The following is a 22,194-nucleotide window of genomic DNA, read 5'->3' on the forward strand; positions in this document are numbered from 1 at the left end:
GCACCTGTGAAGAGAAGAGATGGAATAACACATCCTTCACACTGTGTGGTATTTATTGGTTCTTTAAAAATGTAGGAATTGAAAGACGAACAATGAGAAAGGTCCAAAACAGGTTCATCTCCTGATAGGCACATCTCCTAACATCCTGATAGGCACATCTCCTAGCATTATCTAGCATCTCCTGGCATCCTGATTGGCACATCTAGCTTCTAGCATCCTGATAGGCGCATCTCCTAGCATTACTAGCATCTCCTCGCATCCTGATAGGCGCATCTCCTAGCATCCTGATTGGCACATCTAGCATCACCTAGCATCCTGATAGGCGCATCTCCTAGCATCCTGATTGGCACATCTAGCATCACCTAGCATCCTGATAGGTGCATCTCCTAGCATCCTGATTGGCACATCTAGCATCACCTAGCATCCTGATAGGCGCATCTCCTAGCATCCTGATTGGCACATCTAGCTTCTCCTAGCATCCTGATAGGCGCATCTCCTAGCATTACCTAGCATCTCCTCGCATCCTGATAGGCGCAACTCCTAGCATCCTGATTGGCACGTCTAGCATCACCTAGCATCCTGATAGGCACATCTCCTAGCATCCTGATAGGCACATCACCTAGCATCCTGATAGGTACATGATGCATCATGGAGTTGTGGACTAATTACGGCATCTCTATCAATTAATTAGTCTAAAACAGAGCCAGACATGAGGTGAAGGAGATGCCAGTGGTGGAGAGCATTGGGAACCATAGGTTTACAATATACGATAGATCTACGCTTACATAATGTAAAATTCAAGAGGCCACTCTGCAAATATGCACTTACAATTGCATTTGTTCTGCTATACTATTGATACAAAATATACTTGTAATATCAAATCTCTGCCTCTTCACCTCCATGGTGAGGGTTTCATTGTAATATTGTCTCATTCAACATTACTGCCTCAATCAACACCATCGAAACTCAGTAATGGGCCATCATCTTGTTTGTGCTTGTGGTAGCTTGCTGTGCTCAGTACCAGCTCCTGGAATTGTCTGAAGAAATACCAGCACTTCAAAAGAAAACTTGTTTGTGAAGTGCTTTGGGATGACCTTACAGACAGATGTTACATGGATTCACATTCTTTCTCTCTGAGTAATAATTAGTCATTAGAGAGGATGAAGAAGAGGTTCACGAGAATGAGTCCAGGGATGAGGAACTTCAGTCATGAAACGGATTGGAGAAATTAGGACTGTTTTCCTTGGAGAAAAGCAAGTTGAGAGGAGTTAGTGCAGAAAAATGGTGTTGAGGTAGAAGATTAGCCATGATCTCATTGAATAGAGGGGCTCGAAGGGCTGAATGGCCATTTCTGCTCCTGCTTCTGATGTTCTTATTTTCTTATAGAGATATTCAAAATCATGAGGGGTCTGGACGGGGTCGATCAGGAGAAACTATTCCCAACCGTGAGAGGATCGAGAACGAGAGGGCGCAGATTTAACGTAGTTAGTGAAAGAAGCGATGGTGATATGAGGAAAAAACCTCACACAGCGGAGTGGTTGGGATCTGGAATGCGCTGCCTGAGAGTGTGTGGTGGAGGCAGGTTCAACCGAAGCACTCAAAAGGGATTAAAAACAAAAAACTACTGCGGAACTGGTGTCCTGTTGAAGGGTCGTGAGGACTCGAAACGTCGACTCTTTTCTTCTCCACCTGTTTTTGCATTCGAAGGGGAATTAGACTGTTATCTGAAAAGGCAGAATGTGCAGGGATAAGGGGAGAAGGTAGTAGGTAGCTCATTTGGAGAGCTGGAACAGACGCGATGGGCCGAATGGCCTCCTTCGGCTCCCTAACAATGCTGTGATGCCATTATTTTAACGGGCATCCTACGAAATGTGGAGTTTGTACAGCGTGCTGAACTCTTGAGGGTGGAGAGAGACACAGAGAGAGAGAGAGAGAATAGGTGAAGAGTTACTTTAACCTGCCCTTTCTGATTTCTCTGGCAGATGCTGAGTGATTCTGCAGCGTTTTCTGGTTTTTACAATGCACAAGAGACAAGTCGACGACCTGTGTGATCCGGTGGTTGGGGGGTGGGGGGGGGGATGCTGGCTGATCGATTGCAGCAGCATCACAGGAGGAGCAGAGAAGGGATCATCCTGGACAGGGCTGGTTGCTGTCTCCCTGGTGATTTAAAAGCAGAGGCTCTCTCTCTGTGTGTGTGTGTGTGAGAGAATGGGTCTCTCACCCGCAACAGCTAGAAACAGAAACAGGGGCTGGTTAGCTTGACAGCCAAGGGAGGGGGGGTGGAAAAAACCCTTACAAACTTCAAAGTGCAAGAATCAGTAGCTGTAAGTATTGAACACCCAGCGACTTTCTGTGTGTGTGTGTGTGTGAGTGTGTGAAGGATTTGCACCTTAATTTCACTGGGGCGGAGCAGGACTGGTTGTTTGCCAGAGGGGAGTTTTGTGATTGGCAGAGCTGCTGATGAATTTCTGCTTTGCAAAGACACACCCTCACATTCTCTGGTTGTTGAGTCTTGCCCAATGTTAGTAGTGATGTCTGTGTGTGTGTAGAGAGAGAGAGAGAGCGGATGACAGACACTGAGCACTGGGCTGCCTGTCCTGATGAATGTGACTGGACTTCACGATGATCAGCCCTGCAACTTTACAAACCTGCTGACTGTGGGGGGACTCTTATCGAGATGTTGCAAAGACAGCGCCCTTTTCACATCTGAAATCCTTCCAGCGTGTCCCAGTGCTGCTGAAGTGAGCTGTTAAAAAAAGGGAATTGAATGTTTGCTTGCGAAACCACTGGCTCAGGTAATCACCCCCCCCCCCACTCCACCACCCCCACCCCGCCCCACCAAAAAAAAAATTCTGTTCCTGCTTTAACTAACAATTGAGCTTTTTGCTTTCAAAACTCTGCCTCTGCCACCGAGTTTCATTCAATAGCGATTGATGTTGTATGTAAAATGGGAAGTGATTAACATAAGGATGAGTGCTTCAAGGAGAACGGGTATTTAATGGGAAGGCTACCATGCCGGTCCAGTTGGTATAACCGTGTTAAGAGGCTTTTTGCATCTGCTCTGGGCTGGCTTTATGATCTCTGAAGGTATCGTCAGTTCGAGTGCAAAGCCAAGGCTGACACCCCAGTGCACCACTGAGGGAGTGCTGCATTGTTGGAGGTGCTGTCTTTTGGATGTGGTGTCAAACCAAAGTCCCGGCTGTTCTCTCACGTGGATGTCAAAGATCCCATGGTACTATTTCGAAGAACAAGGGAGGATATTTACCCCTCAATCAACACCATGAAAACAGATTATCTGGTCATTTTCACTTTGCTATGTGTGGAATCTTGCTGTGCACAAATTAGCTAGTGCATTTCCCCACATTAAAACCATGACTACACTTCAAAAGTACTTCATTGACTGTGAAGAGCTTTTTGGATGTTCTGAGGCTGTGAAAGGTGCTATATAAATGCAAGTCGCTATAGAGTTGAGCACGGTCACAGAAAGAGCATCCCTGATTTTTCTAGTGGGTTTATCACCTTTCCTGACTGTGTGCCACATGATCATATTGGGCGAGGGTTGGATTGGGTTCAGGTAAGGGCATTTGCCATCTAGACTCAGGTGTGACGGTATGGGTGAGATTGTGTAAGGTACCCGGGCCCACAGATCTCCCCTGCACAAGGCGGTGCCCTGGGGAAAGTGAGGGATCTGGTGACGGAGGGGGAGGTGGTGGTGCGGGGCAAGGGGTGGGTGAACAGGAAGGGAAGACAAAAACAAGAGAAACTCCAACGAAAACTGGTAGCCCAAGCTAAAGGAAACAGGGGCACATCCAGGCTGCAAAAACAGGATGTGCAGATACCACTAACATTGCATAAGCAGTGCACTGCAACCACCAGTATTGCTGACTTTACAAAAGAGATAAACAGGAAGACTTCTGCATGTTATTGAGTGTTATTAGTGTTCACCTAAACAGGACATTCACTTGTTTTCGGAAGATAGAATTAAAAAAAAAAATCATGTAGTGAATTTTCACATTTTACTAAAGTAGATTGATTAATAGATTTTAACAGGCGCTTAATGGAAACATTTTTTTTGACATTTGCTGGTCCTTTGTAATTTCCATTAGGAGACATAAGGTCAGATAGGAAAAGCTTGTATTTACTTAGTGCCTTTCATGACCTCAGGACACTTCAAAGCACTTTACAGTCAATTAAATACTTGTTCAGCCACCATTGTAATGTATGGAAATGTGGCAGCCAACATTTCATTCAGCAGGGTCCTACAAAAAGCAATGAGACAACAATAATCTGATTTAATTATGTTGGTCAAGCAATGGGGAGATCTTGTGGCACGATGCCTCTGCACGATGTCCATACCTCTGGGCCAGAAGCTCCAGGTTCAAGTCCCCACTTCAGGGCTTGATGGCCATGGGAGGTATATTCATAACGTGGCCAAATAGGTTGATTATCAGCCTGTAAATCCTTCCGATGTGCCTGTTGGCAGGCGGTAAGAGCGGGAGAGTTTCCTGGTCAGTCAGACTGTGGAAGGCAACAGCAAACCACTGCAGTACTTTGCCAAGCATAACCATGGACCAATCCAATAGAAGTCCATGATTGTCAAGGCCCTCTTAGGGCATGGTACCTGGAGGAGGTTGAGCAACATGTATCGGCCAGGACACGGAGTGGAGCTGCCCTGCTCTTCTTTGAAATAGTGCCATGTGGATCTTTTTACAATTTACGTCCACCTGAGAGAGCAGACGGTCCCTGGGTTTAATGTCTCATCTGAAAGACAACATCTCTGACAGTGCAGTACTCCTTCAGTGTGCCAGCCTAGACTTTGCCTTCATGTCTCAGAAGTGGGGCATGAACTTGGAGGTGAGAGTGCTACCACAGCTACAGCTGACCGTAGGAAGTGTAAAATGCCGGAATCTGTTCCTTGTATCTACCTGGATTAATTGTATTACTATGTAGTCATATAGTGCCAAAGTCCTGCCTGGCTGTTCAGCTGAACATTTATGTGGCAGGTCTAACGGCATTATTTGAAGAAGAACAGGAGAGTTCTTCTGGCTTAAAAGCAAAGAACTGCGGATGCTGGAAATCCAAAACAAAAACAAGAATACCTGGAAAAACTCAGCAGGTCTGGCAGCATCGGTGGAGAGGAGCACAGTTGACGTTTCGAGTCCTCATGAGGGTCATGAGGACTCGAAACGTCAACTGTGCTCCTCTCCACCGATGCTGCCAGACCTGCTGAGTTTTTCCCGTTCTTCTGGCTTGCTGGCTGATAGTCATCCCTCACTAAAAAGAGATTAGTTGCTCATTTATCTTATTTGCTGTTTGTGGCATTCTGATGTGTACAAAATGAGTTACAGTATTTTTCGACAGAACACCAGCAGTGCCTAGATTTCATTAAAAAAATAATTAATTGATAATGTAGTGTTTCAGGATGTCCTCAGGTCATGGTACGATATTAATGCTAGTTCCTTCTCTCTCTCTATATATATGATTGTATCTAACACATCTCTGTAAATATGTATATCTAGCATTTCCCCAAATATCTGAAGTTTGCAGCAAGGCTGTTGGGTGCACACCACTGTGAGATTTAACACTACAGAAGTGGGGGGAAAACAATTACTGTCACACCTATTTGAATTGGAATTTTTAAAACTTGTTTATGGAATATGGGTGTCGCTGGCTAGGCCAGCATTTATTGCCCATCCCTAATTGCCCTTGTTCAGGGGGCATTTAAGAGTCAACCACATTGCTGTGGGTCTGGAGTCACATGTATGCCAGACCAGGTAAGGACAGCAGATTTCCTTCCCTAAAGGACAATAGTGAACCAGATGGGGTTTTCTGACAATCGGCAATGTTTTCATGGTCATCATCAGACTTTTAATTCCAGATTTTTTTTTTATTGAATTCAAATTTCACCATCTGCCGTGGTGGAATTTGAACCCTGGTCCCCAGAGCATTACCCTGGGTCTCTGGAGTTCTGGTCCAGATCTCCCCTGCACGAGGCAGTGCCTTGGGGAAAGCGAGGGGTCTGGGGGTGTTGGGGACGTGGGGGTGTGGGGGAGGGTGAACAGGAAAGGAAAACAAAAGCTAAAGAAACTCCAGCGAAAACTGGTAGCCCAAGCTAAAGGAAACAGATACCATTATGCCACCGAGGATTATGCAGAGCCATTTTATGAAGCCCGGCGTTGAAATCTGTGGTGGTGGGATGGGTTATATGTAGATAGATGGTGATCGTAGTGCATCGTTTTCCACGTCTGAACTCCGCAGGGTGAAAGTAAGGGGAAGAAATCATCTCTGATGAAAATTTGTACTGGGGTAAGGATAGGATTAGGCCTAGATTCTGCCCCTCCCCGTCCCCCAAGATCAAATGCCTCACTGTTTCCAGTCTGTACCTTCTTCAATAGTGTCGGGTGCCCCTGTAGGGAAATCCCAGCTACCATAGTTACCATAGACTGCCCAATATCTACTCACATGGAGTTTCATCCCTTTATCTCTCTCTCTCTCTCTTCCCTTGAAGACAGTCCTTAAAACCTACTTCTTTGACCCAAGCTTTGAGCATCTCTCCTATTTCCATCCACAGCTCTGCGTCTGATTTGATTTCTAACATTCTTGTGAAGCTCCTTGGGATGCTTTGCTATGTTAAGGGTGCTCTATAAATGCAAGTTGTTGTTGCAACCAGCAAGCTCCCAGGCGTGACGATGTACCCCCGCCCCGTTGACTGGATTTTGCATCTTCCGTGTGTGCTCTTCCAGCTATCGCTTCATGGACTGTTTGCACTTCAGTGATACGAGGCCTGGACCTGTTTCATCTCTCAGACACTCTCTGGTTATCCAGAGTGACAGTTATGATCAGGACAATTTATCTGTGCATAAAATTTTGCAATAATCAATGAGCTCATTGGGAACGCACACACACGAAGGAAATGAGACAATATCACCTCAGTGGACCCATGCACTTGCATGATAGAAAATAGAAAGACTTGCATTTATATAGCACCTATCACAATTTATGACACCACCAAGTGCTTTACAGCCAATGGCGCACTTTTGAAGCATAGTCACTTACGTAGTGCAGGAGGGATCGAGGGATGGGCCTATATTCTCTAGAGTTTAGAAGAACAAATTGAAGTATACAAAATTCTTACAGGGCTCAACGAGGTAGATGCAGGCAAGATGTGGCTAGGAGGGGTCCAGAACCAGGAGGCGCAGTCTCAGTGTAAGGGGCAGGTCATTTAGGACTGAGATGAGGAGGAGGAGGAATTTCTTCACTCAGAGGGTGGTGAATCTCTGGAACTGTCTACCCTAGAGGGCAATGGAGGCTCAGTCATTGGGTATATTCAAAACAGTGATGGATAGATTTCTAGGATATTAAAGGTATGAAAGGATATGGGGAGAGTGTGGGCAAATGTTGTTGAGGTAGGAGGTCTGTCATGATCTAGTTGAATGGCGGAGCAGGCTTGAGGGGCTGAATGACCTATTCCTGTTCCTAAACGTGGCAGCAAATATTGCAAACGGCAAGCTCCCAGAAACAGCAATGTGATAATGACAAGATATCTGTGGTGAGTGGTAGTTGAGCAATGAGTGTTGACCAGGTCACCGGGCAGAACTCAGCTGCTCTTCTTCCAAAGCGGTACCCTGGGGAGATTTACACCCACCTGAAGGCAAATCCAGAAACCCGCCAACGTAGTGAAACAGTGGGCGGGACTTTCCGGCCAACGCCTCCCCCCTCCCCTTGCTAGGATCGTCCGGTCCTGCCGAGGGTCAATAGACTTTTGGCTGGCCCGCCTCACCGCAGTGAGACCGGAAAATCCTGGCTAGTGTGTGAGTCAACTCCAGATCTCACACTTTGTCACGAATACAAAAGACTCCTAAACAAAAAGTGAAAGAAAGCATGCCTTCTCCGATCCACAGCAATAGTTGCTAACAACAGAAAATAGCTTCTAATTAGCATCAAAATATCTCTTTTTTTATTTTTAAAAGAAACTAACCATTTAACTGACCTGAAAATCTGGCTGGAGCAATTAGGCTCCAACTGACATAGGAAGGCACAACAATTACAACTTGTGTCCTAGAAGAGGCATATACAGTTAAACAGAACTGCACTTTAGTAATAGCATAGCTTATGGTATGGTATAGCACACATTATGGTAGAAACAGCTTATTGTGCTATTAATCATGAGCTACGTGTGGTAGGTTCACTAGCAGACTTGGATATTTGTAACCACGCACAGAACATTCCCTTTTTAAATTTCCTTTTACTTTAAACCTATTTTGCATAAATATCTATATTATATTTATTACGGACAGGTGCTGGTTTAACTTAGAGACCCCTGATTTCTCCTCTTTCCACCCACCTGTAAACAGAAAGGTGTTTTTGGCTTTTGATTTATAAGCGGTGGCATATTTCCCAGCTCCTTGGTTTTGGTGTGATCCAATTCTCTATTAATAACCCCACAGCAAACTCGAGATAGGATAAACTTAGAGGGTTAGTTTATTTTACACACATTCAAAACATGGGAAAAGGGTTCACAATGTCCTCCCCCTATTTGCATTCATCTAGTAAAAGAGGGATAAAGTACAGGGCAAAGACCACAGAGAAAATAAGAATTATTGTTTCACCTGTCCAGAATCAAAAGTCCAATGGTGTATTCCTTCACAGAGGTTGGCAGACTGAAACTGATGCTGGATAATCCACTTTTCCAGTACAGATGACTTCCATGATGAGATGAGTATACAGAGGCAAATTAATCTTGTAGACAATGGTACAGAAGTTCCAGCAGAAACAGCGTAGATGGGGCCAGGCATTCAAACCTGGACAGAACCATTTTTTTGAGCTTCTGCTTGGTTGATGGAAGATAGCCAACTCAGCTTTGCAACTCCACAAAGCAATGTTCCAGGTTCCGGAAGTTTTGGTGGGTGGGGTGGGGGTTTAATGTGATTCCTACCTCTCCATTTTGGCTTTGACAAAGGATGTCTGGATTCTTGAGGTTGTTGATGTTTCAACCATTAAGAATTTCAAAAGAGGTTTCAGGGTACTTTGTCCTAGCAGACGGGTCATCTGCCTTGGCCAGGCCAGGCTTAAGAAATGTAAATGGCCTTGTATAATTTCATTGGAAGCTGGTCTTCTGCAGCTCACTGGGTTGTTAGCATCTCTTCAGAGATAATGAGGTCTCAGCTTCCCTGAATGCCAGAAAGTCACTTTTGTCTGAGTCATTGCCAACCATGGCTTCAATCATTTTAAAGCCTTTGTCCGGTTTTTAAAAAAATTATAAATTAGCCATATATATATATATATATATACATATATACCCTGACATGTTTAAAGTCTTGAAAGTATTTATATAGCAAGTATGGTGCATATATTTAATATAAAATGTTCCCTATGGTGCTTTGTTGATAACAACCCCATTGTTAACAGAACAAGAACAACAGCTTTAATTTATTTAGTGCCTTTAATGTAGTAGAAAGCCCCAAGGCATTTCACAAGAGCATTAGCAAATAAAAATTGACAGCAAACTACACAGGGAAATATCAGGACAGTTGACCCAAAGTGTGGTCAGAAGGGCCTTAAAAGAGGGAAAGAGGTAGAACATTGAATCCTCCAATTTAGCAGAAGGAAAGCCACAGGAGGTCAGCGAAATCATAACGTCACAGTGAGTTTATCACATGGTAGTTCCCGAGGGATGTATCAGTGCGTTGGGGTTGATTTTTACTCCCTGTCACTAACTAGCAGTGATGGCCTCAAAATGTTGTGGGTAGCCTTCCTGCCTCAGTACCACCAGCGATGCCATTGGCATAATTGTAAAAGGGGCCTAACTGGAGCGGTCCAAAGCACCTATCTGGTTCGGGTAATAGGCCACTTTTAATGGGCCCTTTGATGTATCCCGACTCCCCATTTTAGGTAGGCACTGTTCAGATTGGATTCAAACTCTGACCAGTCCCACACACCAATGGAAGAGAAGAGGCCATAAATTATTATCTGCAGGACAAGGAGTAATGGGGGCCGCTTTGTCCTGGAATGCCCCTGCCCTCTGCAATCGTGACTTCCCTCTCTCTCTCTCTGGGACTTAAACCTCTTGGGGCAGCACTGGCCTGTTTTCAGTTGCTGAATCTGGCACAACGCATCAGCACACCCGCCTGGTGACCTGCTGCTCGCCTGGCGAATTTAAATGAGGCCGGAGGCTCAAAATAACTACGAGGCTGGTTTGCTTTTGAAATAGGTGGTCCACCCATCGACCCCCGAAATGGACCCCATCTGGGTGCAAAGATGGGGAACAGTGTGTGCTGTTGGGTGACCCGGCTAATTTGGTAAGCGATCCTTTTAAATTGGGCCAGGACGCGTTGAGTCTTCGAATTTGGGTGATGGGCCTTAAGAAGGTTGGAGTGTTGTTGTTTGCGACGCTGTCGGTGGAACTGTTAGCTTGTGGCTTCACTCTGACATTCGTGGAGGGGGATGTGGTTTGGGTGTGTGTAGGATGTGCCTGGGCCGCATGGCTTTCGGGAATGACAGCAGATGGTCTCGTATTCTCCCAAGTTCCTGGCAGAATCCCGAGCTTCACCCTGTCGGGCTGGCATATGTCCTCCAGATGTTTCAGCCACATGCATGTAGTGGGCGAGGTTGCCTTCCACTGCAATGTGGTGCTGCGTCATTTTGCAGCTCAGGGTAAGCCATCTCAGGATGAGGCTGTATTGAAGCACATTGCTGAGCATCCTGCAAAAGATAGGAAACTACTGATTTGGGACTGCCTTCAGGTTTGGAGATTGTGCCATAATTCTCGAGGTTGTTGGACTTTTGCTAAATGTACTCTCCCTTCACCCTTCCTCTTCATGGCTTCACCCCTCCCTATCTCTGTAGCCTCCTCCAGCCAAGCAACACTCTTGACATCTCTCTGCTCCTCCAATCCTAGCCTTTTGCACATCCCCAATTTTCACCTTTCCACCATTGGCAGCTGCCTGGGCCCCTCAGCTTTGGAATCTCCTCCCTAAACCTCTCCACCTCTTCTCCTTTTAAGATGCTCCTTAAAATCGACACCTTTGACCAAGCTTTTGGTGACCTGTTTAATATCCCATGGAAAACGCTGTCAAATTCTGTTTGATAATGCTTTTCTAAAGTGCTGTAGGATGTTTCCCTACGTTTAAAGAGCTATATAATGTTGGTGCTGACTGTTGTCTGACTATCATTCCATGGGCGATATTTGCCACCTCAGCCAAATGACCGTTTCTCTTGTGGGTGTCTCAGTGACCAGTCCTGTGCTCGTCACTGGATAACGTCGATGAGGACTCGAGAATCCTGGCTCATTTTTCCTCGGGTAATCTCGAAGAAGTGCTCCTTTTTCATTTTGAGTGACCTGACCGATTACTCACGAGTGGCTTGTTTACCGCATTATGTAACGTCATCTGTCAGCACTGTCTGCATCTCTTCCTTTTATTCCTCCAGCTTATATATAAATTGGGTTACAGGCAAACAGTGGTTGTTGTTGAAATGAAAGCTGCTCTTTCTCTTTAGATCCATCAGCTGAGAAAGAGATTAAGGTGGCAGCGGCGTGTAGAGGGGGTGGTGGGGAGGGGGGGAACGAAGAGAAACACGGAAAATTGTTTGATCCGGTAATTTGGCATTTGCCTAACAACATAAGTGGAAATTGAATCAGTGTTAGCATTTCCCTGAGTATGGTAGTTCCTCAGTTCCATTGCCCATTAAGATGGCGTGTTGTTGGAATTTCTTTGTTCTGATTCTAATTGAATATTCTTGAGTCAGGAACTCCCTAGTTCTGGTTCCATGGTACAAGTTCCCCCGCTTTATTTGGACCAATTATACATTTAGGGTCATAGCAATGAGTCCAAACTCTGTGGAGGTCACTTTAACTTTTGGTGATGATATACGCTGGGTGGTAATGGGTCAACGATACACCATCACCTTGATCCTTTCCATTGGCTTCCACTTTAATCAGTGGGGCTGATTTGCACATTTAATAATTCAAGAGATTGTTAAGGATAGCATGGGCAATGGATAGAAAGATTTGTTGACTTTCTACCTTATTGTGTCGGACCAGGAGTAGGCCATTCAGCCCCTCAGGCCATTCAGCCCCATCAGGCCTTTCAGCCCCATCAGGCCATTCAGCCCCTCAGGCCATTCAGCCCCTCAGGCCATTCAGCCCCATCAGGCCATTCAGCCCCATCAGGCCATTCAGCCCCATCAGGCCATTCAGCCCCATCAGGCCATTCAGCCCCATCAGGCCATTCAGCCCCTCAGGCCATTCAGCCCCATCAGGCCATTCAGCCCCATCAGGCCATTCAGCCCCTCAGGCCTCTCCCAGTCGGATCGTGTCTGATCTCCACCTCGGTTCCATTTACCACCCTTCGCTTCATATCCCTTGATACTGTTACTAAAGAAAAATCTGTCAGCCGCAGCCTTTGAGAATGTCAAGATCCCTCAGCAAACATGTTTCGGGGAGAGAGTTCCAGATTTCTGCCAACCTTTCTGTGGAAAAAGTGCTGTGTACTTTTGCCCCTGAAAGGCCTAATTTTAGGCATTTTGTTCTCTCTCGGCCAAAGCTCCCTCACCAGAGGAGATATCCTGTTACCATCTCCTCTATTGAATACTTTTAGAATTTTAAACACTTTGATCATATCACCCCCTCAACCTTCTACACCTGAGGGAGTTCAATCTGGGTTTTTGTGCAACGTGTTCTTATAATTTAACTCTTTAAAGGTTAAATAGAAGCTGCACTGCACAAGTGACAGGGTTCCACATTGTATTTTCAAGACCTTATATTCATATATATAATAGATATATACATACACATTTTTAGGAAGTTGCTGTACAGTTTCATCGCACAGCGCTGACAGGAGGAGGACATAGAGCCTATCAGCTTTTTTGGCGCATTTGCTGAGATTGCTAGGGGTTGAGGCAGTTGATCTCACTCTGATTTTGGGTGGGTCGCTTGGACCAGTGACTGGGAACTGTTTACAATTAGTTTGCTAGCAGTCACCTTGGCTGGAGTTGTTCTTCCTGAGGGGCCGCTCGTTTGAGACAGAGATTAGGAGAATTTTTTTCTCTCAGAGGGTCGTGAGTCTCTGGAACTCCCTTCCTTTAAAGGCAGTGGAAAAGAGTCCTTGTATATTTTTTAAGGCAGAGTGAGATAGGTTCTTGATTAACAAGGGGGTGAAAGGTTAATCGGGGGGGTAGGCAGGAATGTGGGGTTGAGGTTACATTCAGAGCAACCTTGATCTTATTGAATGGCGGAGCAGGCTCGAGGGGCTGAGTGGCTGACTCCTGCTCTGAATTTGTATGTCCCTCAATGCTAGGTAGGCCACTAGGGAGTCAGGTTGTCTCTGAAAGCAGGCTGTGCTCCAGAACATGAACATGAGAATTGTGCAAGGCTGTCCCACCCATGTAGATGCTCACTAGATGCAGGCGATGGTGTAGTGATATTGTCGCTGGATAATAATCCAGCGACCCAGAATAACATTCTGGGGGCCTGGGTTCAAATCCAGCCATAGAAGATGGTGGAATTTGAGTTCAATAAAAATCTGGAATTAAAACCATTGCAGATTGTTGTAAAAAATCCATCTGGTTTGCTAATGGAAGGAGATCTGCCATTCTTACCGGGCCTACATGTGACTCCAGACCCACAGTGATGTGGTTAACTCTTAAATGCCCTCTGAACATAGGGAGGGGCAATAAATGCTGGCCTAGCCAGTGACACCCACATCCCATGAATGAATAAAAATAAACAAGGGCTGGGTGTGTGACTGCCCCACACTGGGAATCACCCCTTCAGCATTTTGTCTTGATTTTGACATTTAATTAACGTCGCTGCCAGGAATGGGGTTTTGGAATTCAGGAGAAATTCTGTTTGCACAGAGACTGACGAGAATGCGGAACGAGCTGCCACACGGAGAGAGGTTGCGGCCACTGGCAGAAGCTGCATTTAAAGGGAGGCTGGTTAAATACGCGAGGGAGAAGGGAATAGAAGGCTATGACAGTAACGTGTGCGTGAAGCGTAAACATGAAGCATAGTTGGACCGAGTGGCAAGTTGCTGTACATTTGATGTAAAGGGAGTGAGCTAAGAGATGAAGAACCCAGGGGCTCATGTGGAGAAAAACAGTGGGTTGGAGGGGCTTGTTTCTGTAACCGTTTGTGGACATAACTTTCAGCATTGTCTCTAAAGTCCAACAAAATGATGAAAGCAACAGTGATCTCATGGTCTGAGACAATAATTGAGATTATATTGAGGTAGGGTTAATATCACTGACAGCTGAGACTAGAGAGAACTGTAGTCCAACCCCTGGCTCAATGTTCATTCACAGGGCTTAAAATACATTTCTGTAATTGTCTTTATAAACTATGGGCAGAATTTTCGGGTTGTCGGGTGGGAGGGGCCAGGAAACGACCCACTGCTCGCCATCAGCCCCCCAACCGCAATTTCACGTCGGCTGGTCAGTTAACGGGCAGCCAGTGTGAAAGGCGCTCTGAGACGCTCAGCGCACGGGGCTGAGGGTGGTCAGCGTGGGCGTTGGTGGGGGGGAGCGCGCAATGAAAACTCCCTGAAGGCAGGAGAGCTACCTCGGGGAGCTGAAGAATTTAACGCCATCAAATAAAGATTTTTAAAACGCAGAAAAAAAAATGTCCATGCATCGGACTCACTCACCTGAACATATAGATAATAAAAATTCTGTCCAAACGTTTTTTAAAAAAAAATTAATATCGGAAACCTCATCCCGCACTTGGATGAGGTTTCCTCAAAAAATGCAAAGGCCGCCTGGCCGATTCACCTGCCCGCCAATCATAGGGGTAGCGACAAATTGCCATCAATTGCAACTTCAGTGGCATTAATAGGCCGCTTAATTGTCGTCAGGTGTGCTGCCGGCTCTTGCACTTGCCTGCCAACCGAAATATCGCGTGCTATTTTACGCCAGATCGAGTCTGGCACGCACCCACCCACAGGATGTAAAATCCTGCCCCACGACTCCTCTTTGGCCCTCCTGACCTTGGCATCAATAGCTCTGAAAGGGCGGTTCATGACCTGCTTGCAGGGTGCAACTCTTGGCCCCAAGGAGCAGGTTGTGCATAACTCACCTCTTACTTTGTCTCCTGCCCATTTTCCGAGGGGAGTTGGGGTCTGTAGATTGGAGGATGGGGTTTGTGTCTTGTCCGGAGTCTGGAGCTTTTGAGTGTCTGTCCTGCAACACTCAAACAGCATGATGTGATCCTTTGCTGTGTTCAGTTGACTCTTGAATCTGGAGGTGAACTACCAAAAAGACACAGTAAAATCTTGTTGTCTTTATGAATAGTGAGGCCTTTCCATTTGTAGAAATCTCCCATAGTCAGACTGTGGTTTTTTTGCCGAATCTCCGAATTTTTCCTGCATTTTCCAGCAACTGGTCAGAGAAACTGAACTCACGAACTTGCAGCATGAGTCTGTGCAGGGTATAAAATCCCAGGTGTAACATTCATCATCATTATTATTTCCAGGTTCATTGTGACTTTGAAGTAACGTGTTTAGCCTGTTGAAGCTTGAGTTTGATATTTATTGATGGGGATCTTTGGATATAGGCCAGGGAACATCTGGCAGGCTTGGTCTGGATGCCTTGGTGTTAGTGATGATGGAAGGGATGTTACGCTGGGCAATACTTCCATGGTTTGGCTTGTTAAGATTTCAACAGTCATTTTATGATGTTCAGCTGTTGATTACGTAGCGGTAGGAGACTCCCAGGTTAACAGTGGAAATGCTCTAGGGATGCACTCAAAGCATCCCTGAAAAGGTCAAACATCCCCATTGACCCGTTGGGAGTCCCCGGCCTGTGACCGGCCGAAATGGAGAAGGTTCGTTCGGGAAGGCACGGAGCACATTGAGAGACTTTGGGAGCACGCAGAGGTGAAGTCGTGGATTGGGGAAGAGCACACGGCCCTCCAAACGCCTCATCTACCCGACTCTTCAAGCAGCACCTGCCCTGCGGGTGGCAGAGTCAGCAGGTCGCACGTTGGACTTATCGGCCAACTCGGAATCCATCGAACCGGAGCGAAAGGAAGTCATCCTCGATCTCGAGGGATTGACTGAGAAGGGGAAGACATGGAACCTACAAGAGCAGAAACGGGGCTACGCCAGTGTTTATGCTCGACGCGACACTCTGTTACCCCCTCTTCATTTAACTCTGTCAGACATGCTTCTATTCCTTTCTCCCTCATCTTAACTTCATGAGCTATTTGCTTCAACTGGCTCCCTCCGGTAGAGTGAGTTCCACTGCGATGGTAAAGAAGGTTCTTTTGAATGTCCTATTGGATTTAATGGTGACCGTCTTATACTTATACACCCAGTTCTGATCCCCTCCACAAGTGGGAATATTGTCTCTACCTTTACCCCATCACAATTCTCAAAGGTCTCTCTCGGGGCACCCCTCAGCCTTCTCCTCATTGGAGAAAAGTTGCTGCAGTGTGCTGGATAACATTACTCCACAATTGGAGTCAGGTCCTTGTAGGAGCTGGGATGGGGGCGTCAGAACCCTTATAAAATGGCGCAGCAGGAAAAGATGTGCGACTGTCGTACTCACTCCGCAACCCCAAATTTATCCTGGGCGCTTAAGATATTCCTGGCCGAGTTTGCCTGCCTGTTGCCTGGGATTTTACGGTAATGGGAATCGAGTCGGTGTATTGTTGACCCCCCTCAAGGTAAAGTTTCACGTCCTTCACTCAATATTGAGGAAATTGCTTTTCGCGATTCACTGAAACAATTAAAATAGCGCAGGCGCTGGAAATCGGAGATTAAAAAGAGAAAATGCGTGGGAGTACTCAGCAGGTCAGACAGTATCTGTGGAGAGAGAAGCAGTGTTAAGACAGCAAGCTTATGGCCCTTCATCAGAACCAGAAGAGGTTAGAATTTTTAAAATTTATTATGCTTTTATTCTTTCTGCCCCTCTAGCCCTCCTTAAAACCGATTCTTTGGTCCATCTTTTGTTCAGCTGTCTGCATGCCTCCTTATGTTGCTCAGTGTCCATTTTGTTTTATTAAGCAGCAGTGAAACACTTTGGGCTGTTTTACTATGTTAAAGGCGTCACATAAATACAAGTTGGTATAAAAGTGATACACACAACCTTCTGTTTCCTTTTGTGAATCACCGGGCGTTCTTCAGTTTAGAAATAGACTGGAAGTGAGAGAGTCGGAGGCTGCACGGCTCTTCAGTGATTGTGAGTAACTCCTATGTTATCAGCAAAAGAGTGTCAAAGCCCTGCTGTGTTCCCAGGGGGAAAAGCAATCCCTGCAGTTCCAGAAACTCGCTCGCAATATCAATCTTTCAATCAATCCCCTCCTACCTTTCCTCTTCACCCCTCCCCCGTGGTGGGGCACCGATTCCGGGAGCCGCCCGCCGCCCTTGCTTGGCTCACTGTTCTTTGTGTGCTTGATCAGGCCATGGACGCCCCACTACACGGGGCTTCACACTGTGTGCACATTCCTGCCAGAGTTAATGAATAACAATCAAGAGTGGGGAGCCTTGGTCGATTTATCTCCGCCTCCCTGTGGCTCTGCTGCTACCTTAGAGGCAGTCAGGAGGGGTCTTATTCCTAATGGTTAAGCCCTCAGTCTGTAACAGTGATGGCCCCCAGGGTTGGATAGCTTGGCCATACTCTGTCTAGGTACTGGAGGACACCCAGTGCTGACAGCACGATGCCCAAGCAGCAAGCTATTAAGACGAGAGACCAAAATAGCAAAAGCTGCCTTATTATTTATACTAATGCAGCAAACTCGCTCTCATGGCTCTACTGTGCAATGCACTTCTCCCTGAAGTAGAAGTGGTCATGATATTTGTCTGGTAAAGGTTTTTTTGCAGCGTTTATCTGGAATGATGGAGCATGTTCGCAGGGAAATTAATATTCAGTGATACTGAACAAGTTAAAGAGTGCCTGCTTCCCCAGACTCTTGAGTTACAGCGTTACAAGGCTGCAGCTGAGGAGGTAACGTGATCGAGGCAACACTGCATCTGAGCTACAGAGACACATCACCGCAGAGGAGTTTACTCCAAGCCTCAGAGCTATAAAGAAATGCTGCTGACTGATACAGGATGAAACTTCCTAACCAGCTGTACGGGTCAGCATAAGGTGTCAGCCGTGGCTCATTTGCCAGCACGCTCTTCCTTCTGAGTCAGAAGGTTGTGGGCTCATCACCACTCCAGGGACCCGAATGCAAAGTCCAGGCTGAGGCTGCAGGACAGGGCAGTGCTGAGGGAGTGCCACACTGTTGGAGGTGCTGTCTTTTGGATGAGGCCCCGTCTGCCCTCTCAGGTGGATGTGAAAGATCCCATGGCACGATTCAAAGAAGAGTTAATGCGATGAGCATTGTGCAGTACACTGTAAGACTGAGCATTTTGTTATACAGCCCTTTCTGCTGCCCTCTGTGCTGGGGAGGTGTAAATAAAATTTGTTTAATAATGGCTGCCTGCAGCTGAGCATGAGTTCGGCTCACTCAGCGCAACATACAACACATTTTATTCTAGATTTATTAACCAATTGAATTTAAATTCCCCCAGCTGCCATGGAGCATTAGTCCAGGCTCCTGGACTACTAATTCAGTAACACTGGCGGGATTTCCTGGGCATTGTCATCGGTGGGATGGGAAACTTTGGAGAGTGGCCAAAAATTAATGCTGGCTGTTGGTGGGACTGGAAAATCCCGGTGATTATCACTTTTATCATCTGCGTGTACTGTGAGAGTTTTACAGTTAATGAGTGACCAGTTAATGACCAGAAACTGAACTGGACTAGCTATATAAATACTGTGGCTACAAGAGCAGGTCAGAGGCTGGGAATTGTGTGATGAGTAACTCACCTCCTGACTCCCCAAAGCCTGTCCACCATCTACAAGGCACAAGTCAGGAGTGTGATGGAATACTCCCCACTTGCCTGGATGAGTGCAGCTCCAACAACACTCAAGAAGCTCAACACCATCCAGGACAAAGCAGCCCGCTTGATTGGCACCCCATCCAAAAATTCACTCCCTCCACCACCGACGCACAGTAGCAGCAGTGTGTACCATCTACAAGATTTCACCAAGGCTCCTTCGACAGCACCTTCCAAACCCACGACCACTACCATCTAGAAGGACAAGGGCAGCAGATAGATGGGAACACCACCACCTGGAAGTTCCCTCTAAGCCACTCACCATCCTTACTTGGAAATATATCACTGTCGCTGGGTCAAAATCCTGGAACTCCCTCCCTAACAGCACTGTGGGTGCACCTACACCACATGGACTGCAGCGGTTCAAGAAGGCAGCTCACCACCACCTTCTCAAGGTGTAACTAGGGATGGGCAATAAATACTGGCTGAGCCGCATTCCATGGATGAATAAAAAAAGAATGGAATTAATTAATCTCTGGTTTAGAGAGAGCAGGGCCAGCCAAGCTTTGTTTCTTGGTTTGTACAGAGTGAGTTAACCTAGATCAGAGTGTTGCTGCTGCTGCTGCCTATGAGAGGAGTTGATATTTAAGAGTTCCTAACCCTTCAGTGCGTTGTTCCTCTGCTTACTATTTTAACTGAGGCTGGCTGGTGGGTCACCATTTTGTGGTTCCACTTGGTGGTTCAAGTTGAGTGTCCGGTACCCGGGTGTGGGTATAACTCCGTGGATCATTCAGCTGCTGAAGAACAAGGGGAACAGAGGCCATGAGAATTGAGGGGAAAAGGTCGGGCATTACCTCATTTGTCAGCAGGAGGTGGCGGTGGTCCTGTGGTAATGTCATCGGACTAGTAATCCAGAGGCCCAGGTGTATGCTCTGGGGGAGGTGGGTTCTAATCCCCACCATGGCAGGAATTTCAACTCAATTCATAAACCTGGAATATTGAGCTAGTCTCAGTAGTGGTGACCAAGACAACTTTCATTCATCGTTGGTTCACTGATGCCCCTTTAGGGAAGGAAATCTGCCATCCTTACCCGGTCTGGCCTACATGTGACTCCAGACCCACAGCAACGTGGTTGATTCATAACTGCCCTCCGAAATGGCCCAGCAAACCACTCAGTTGAAGGGTAATTAGGGATGGGCAACAAATGCTGGCCTTGCCAGTAATGCCCCCATCCCATGAAAGATTAAAGTACAAAAAAATCTGTGGGTCATTGGTCTCACTTCAAATGCCCCTTCATTGGCCATGAAGCACTTTGGGATGCCCTGTGGTTGTGAAAGGTGCTATATAAATGTAAACCCTTTCTGTCTGCCCCATTACTGCAGTTCCCCTTGCTCTCTCTGAAGTATTATGTTATTCAGATTTAAAATTACTGGTCTGCTGGGTGAGTGTGTAAATCCAAGAGTTTGAAACTAAGTCCAACAGGCCAGTAAGGTACTGAGCACAATCTTCAGTCTGTGTGGGACTAACTGACCTCACTTCTGATGCCACAGCATAGGTTAACATAATTGGTCTGAGAGTTAAAAGGCGGGGTGGGGAAATTCGACCAGGGTGGTCAGACGCGATAATTATGCTGGTGGGTGCCTGTTGCTTGGACTCTGTGAGGGGCTGGGAGAGGACAGGATCAGGTGTGGCTGTGATGCCTTCTGTGGTCGGGCAGCTGGCTGACACTTCGTGTCAAGCCTGATGCATGGAAGGACAGCCAGGTGGATAAGGCCACTGGGTCTTGTGGAAGTATAATCAGTGAGAATACTGTGGGGAGGGGTGTGGGTGTGGGGTTGGGGCGGGGGGAGTGGAGGGGGTGGGGAAGGCCAGAATAAGTGGCTGGTCCGGGCTCCCAGATGGAGCTGAAAGGACACAGTGAGGCCATTCATCGCTAAGTGCTCTCCCTACACAGATCGCACAGTTCTCAGGAGTGCCCTACTTTTGCAGCAGGCACTGTACAATACACCTCATTCTTTCACGTGCTCCTGTGGTGTCCTGTGAATAAAGGGTGCTGTGTTTTATTATTTTGCTGCTGCAAGTGGAAGTTCTGTCACCGCTTCTTCCTATTGTGGGGCTCCGACGGTGCTGATAAGCACCCAGCATGCGTCCAAAACAGCTGGAGAACAAAGGCATAAATACAGCCAGTGTCCGATGGAAGGAAGTGTGAGTGCAGCTGCAGGATACATCTGGCCAGCAGTTCCTCTAGTGAGAGGAAGACAGGCCCTTGCGCTCGCTCCGACTTTCCTATTTAAAGGTCGGAAGTGACCAAAAACATTGAGCCAGCCCCTGACTACTCGACCCTGGTAATATGTCATCCAGAGTATCATGAGTCTGATCAGAGCCTCCACATGGGGCACTGGCTGAAAGAATGTGACCTTCAAACAGATATTTCCTTTTAAAGACACACAGATAGGAAAATCAGCTACAAATGCTGCAGACCGGGGCATCCATCGAGAGACGGGTTAACAGTTTGGTTGCAGTGACTTACCTGAAGCCATCCCGCTTGCATTTTTCCAGTCGAATGTTTCCATCTCTCCTTCCCCCCCACCACCCCCCTCCCCAACCCCGCCCACCCCAAACCAGGAGGTCATATTATCTTCCCAAGACAAAAGCAAAATACTGCGGATGCTGGAAATCCGAGACGAAAAGAGAAAGTGCTGGAAATGCTCAGCAGATCTGGCAGCGTCTGCGGAGAGAGAAACAAGAGTTAACGTTTCGAGTCCTCCAATAATATTCCCCTGCCAGGCAAGATTGCTTTTTTGTGTTATTAAACGGACCAATTTCATTCCCTTCCTCCCCCACCTTTTTGTACATTGACCTGCGCTCCAGCGACCCTCACCCAGTGCTCCAGCGACCCTCACCCAGTGCTCCAGCGACCCTCACCCAGTGCTCCAGCGACCCTCACCCAGTGCTCCAGTGACCCTCACCCAGTGCTGCAGCGACTCTTTTCGGAGCTGGGAGTGGTTCGATTTTTTTCAGGGTGCCCCCCCCCAGGTGTGAAAAAGCAGGCATTGCCGCCCTGCTATAGAGACTAGGGGCGGACTCTAGAAACGGGGGGGAGCTGGGGACAACCCACCGCATCCAGGTGAAGAAGGTCCCGAGATTTCCAGGGCGTGTGTCGCAGCCAGTGTAAAGCAGGATGGCGCGTGGATGCACATTTCCAGGTCGTAATCTACGCAGCCGTTCGATTGGCTTGGATCAGGACGCTGGCATATAAAATACGCGGTAACTAACGCACTAGGGAATGAGGCACTTGCATTTAACGCCATTCCACCATCAGCCGTAAACATAGCCGTGACGGTGTTGTGGGAAAACTTGCATTCGTGTAGCG

The 22,194-nt window shown here is 46.9% G+C and overlaps 1 protein-coding gene across 2 annotated transcripts in view; it reads left to right on the top strand.

The window, feature by feature from the left end:
- Nucleotides 1–2,554: 2,554 nt before the first annotated feature.
- LOC144668550 (paladin-like) overlaps nucleotides 2,555–22,194 on the top strand; it is a 257,514-nt gene continuing 237,874 nt past the window's right edge. For both annotated transcript variants that reach the window (XM_078530692.1, XM_078530693.1), the window contains exon 1: nucleotides 2,555–2,795. The gene's annotated coding sequence lies outside the window, so the exon portion shown is untranslated. The remainder of the gene's footprint in view (nucleotides 2,796–22,194) is intronic.

Source organism: Cetorhinus maximus, chromosome 27, assembly GCF_964194155.1.
Source record: "Cetorhinus maximus chromosome 27, sCetMax3.hap1.1, whole genome shotgun sequence".
NCBI lineage: Eukaryota > Metazoa > Chordata > Chondrichthyes > Lamniformes > Cetorhinidae > Cetorhinus > Cetorhinus maximus.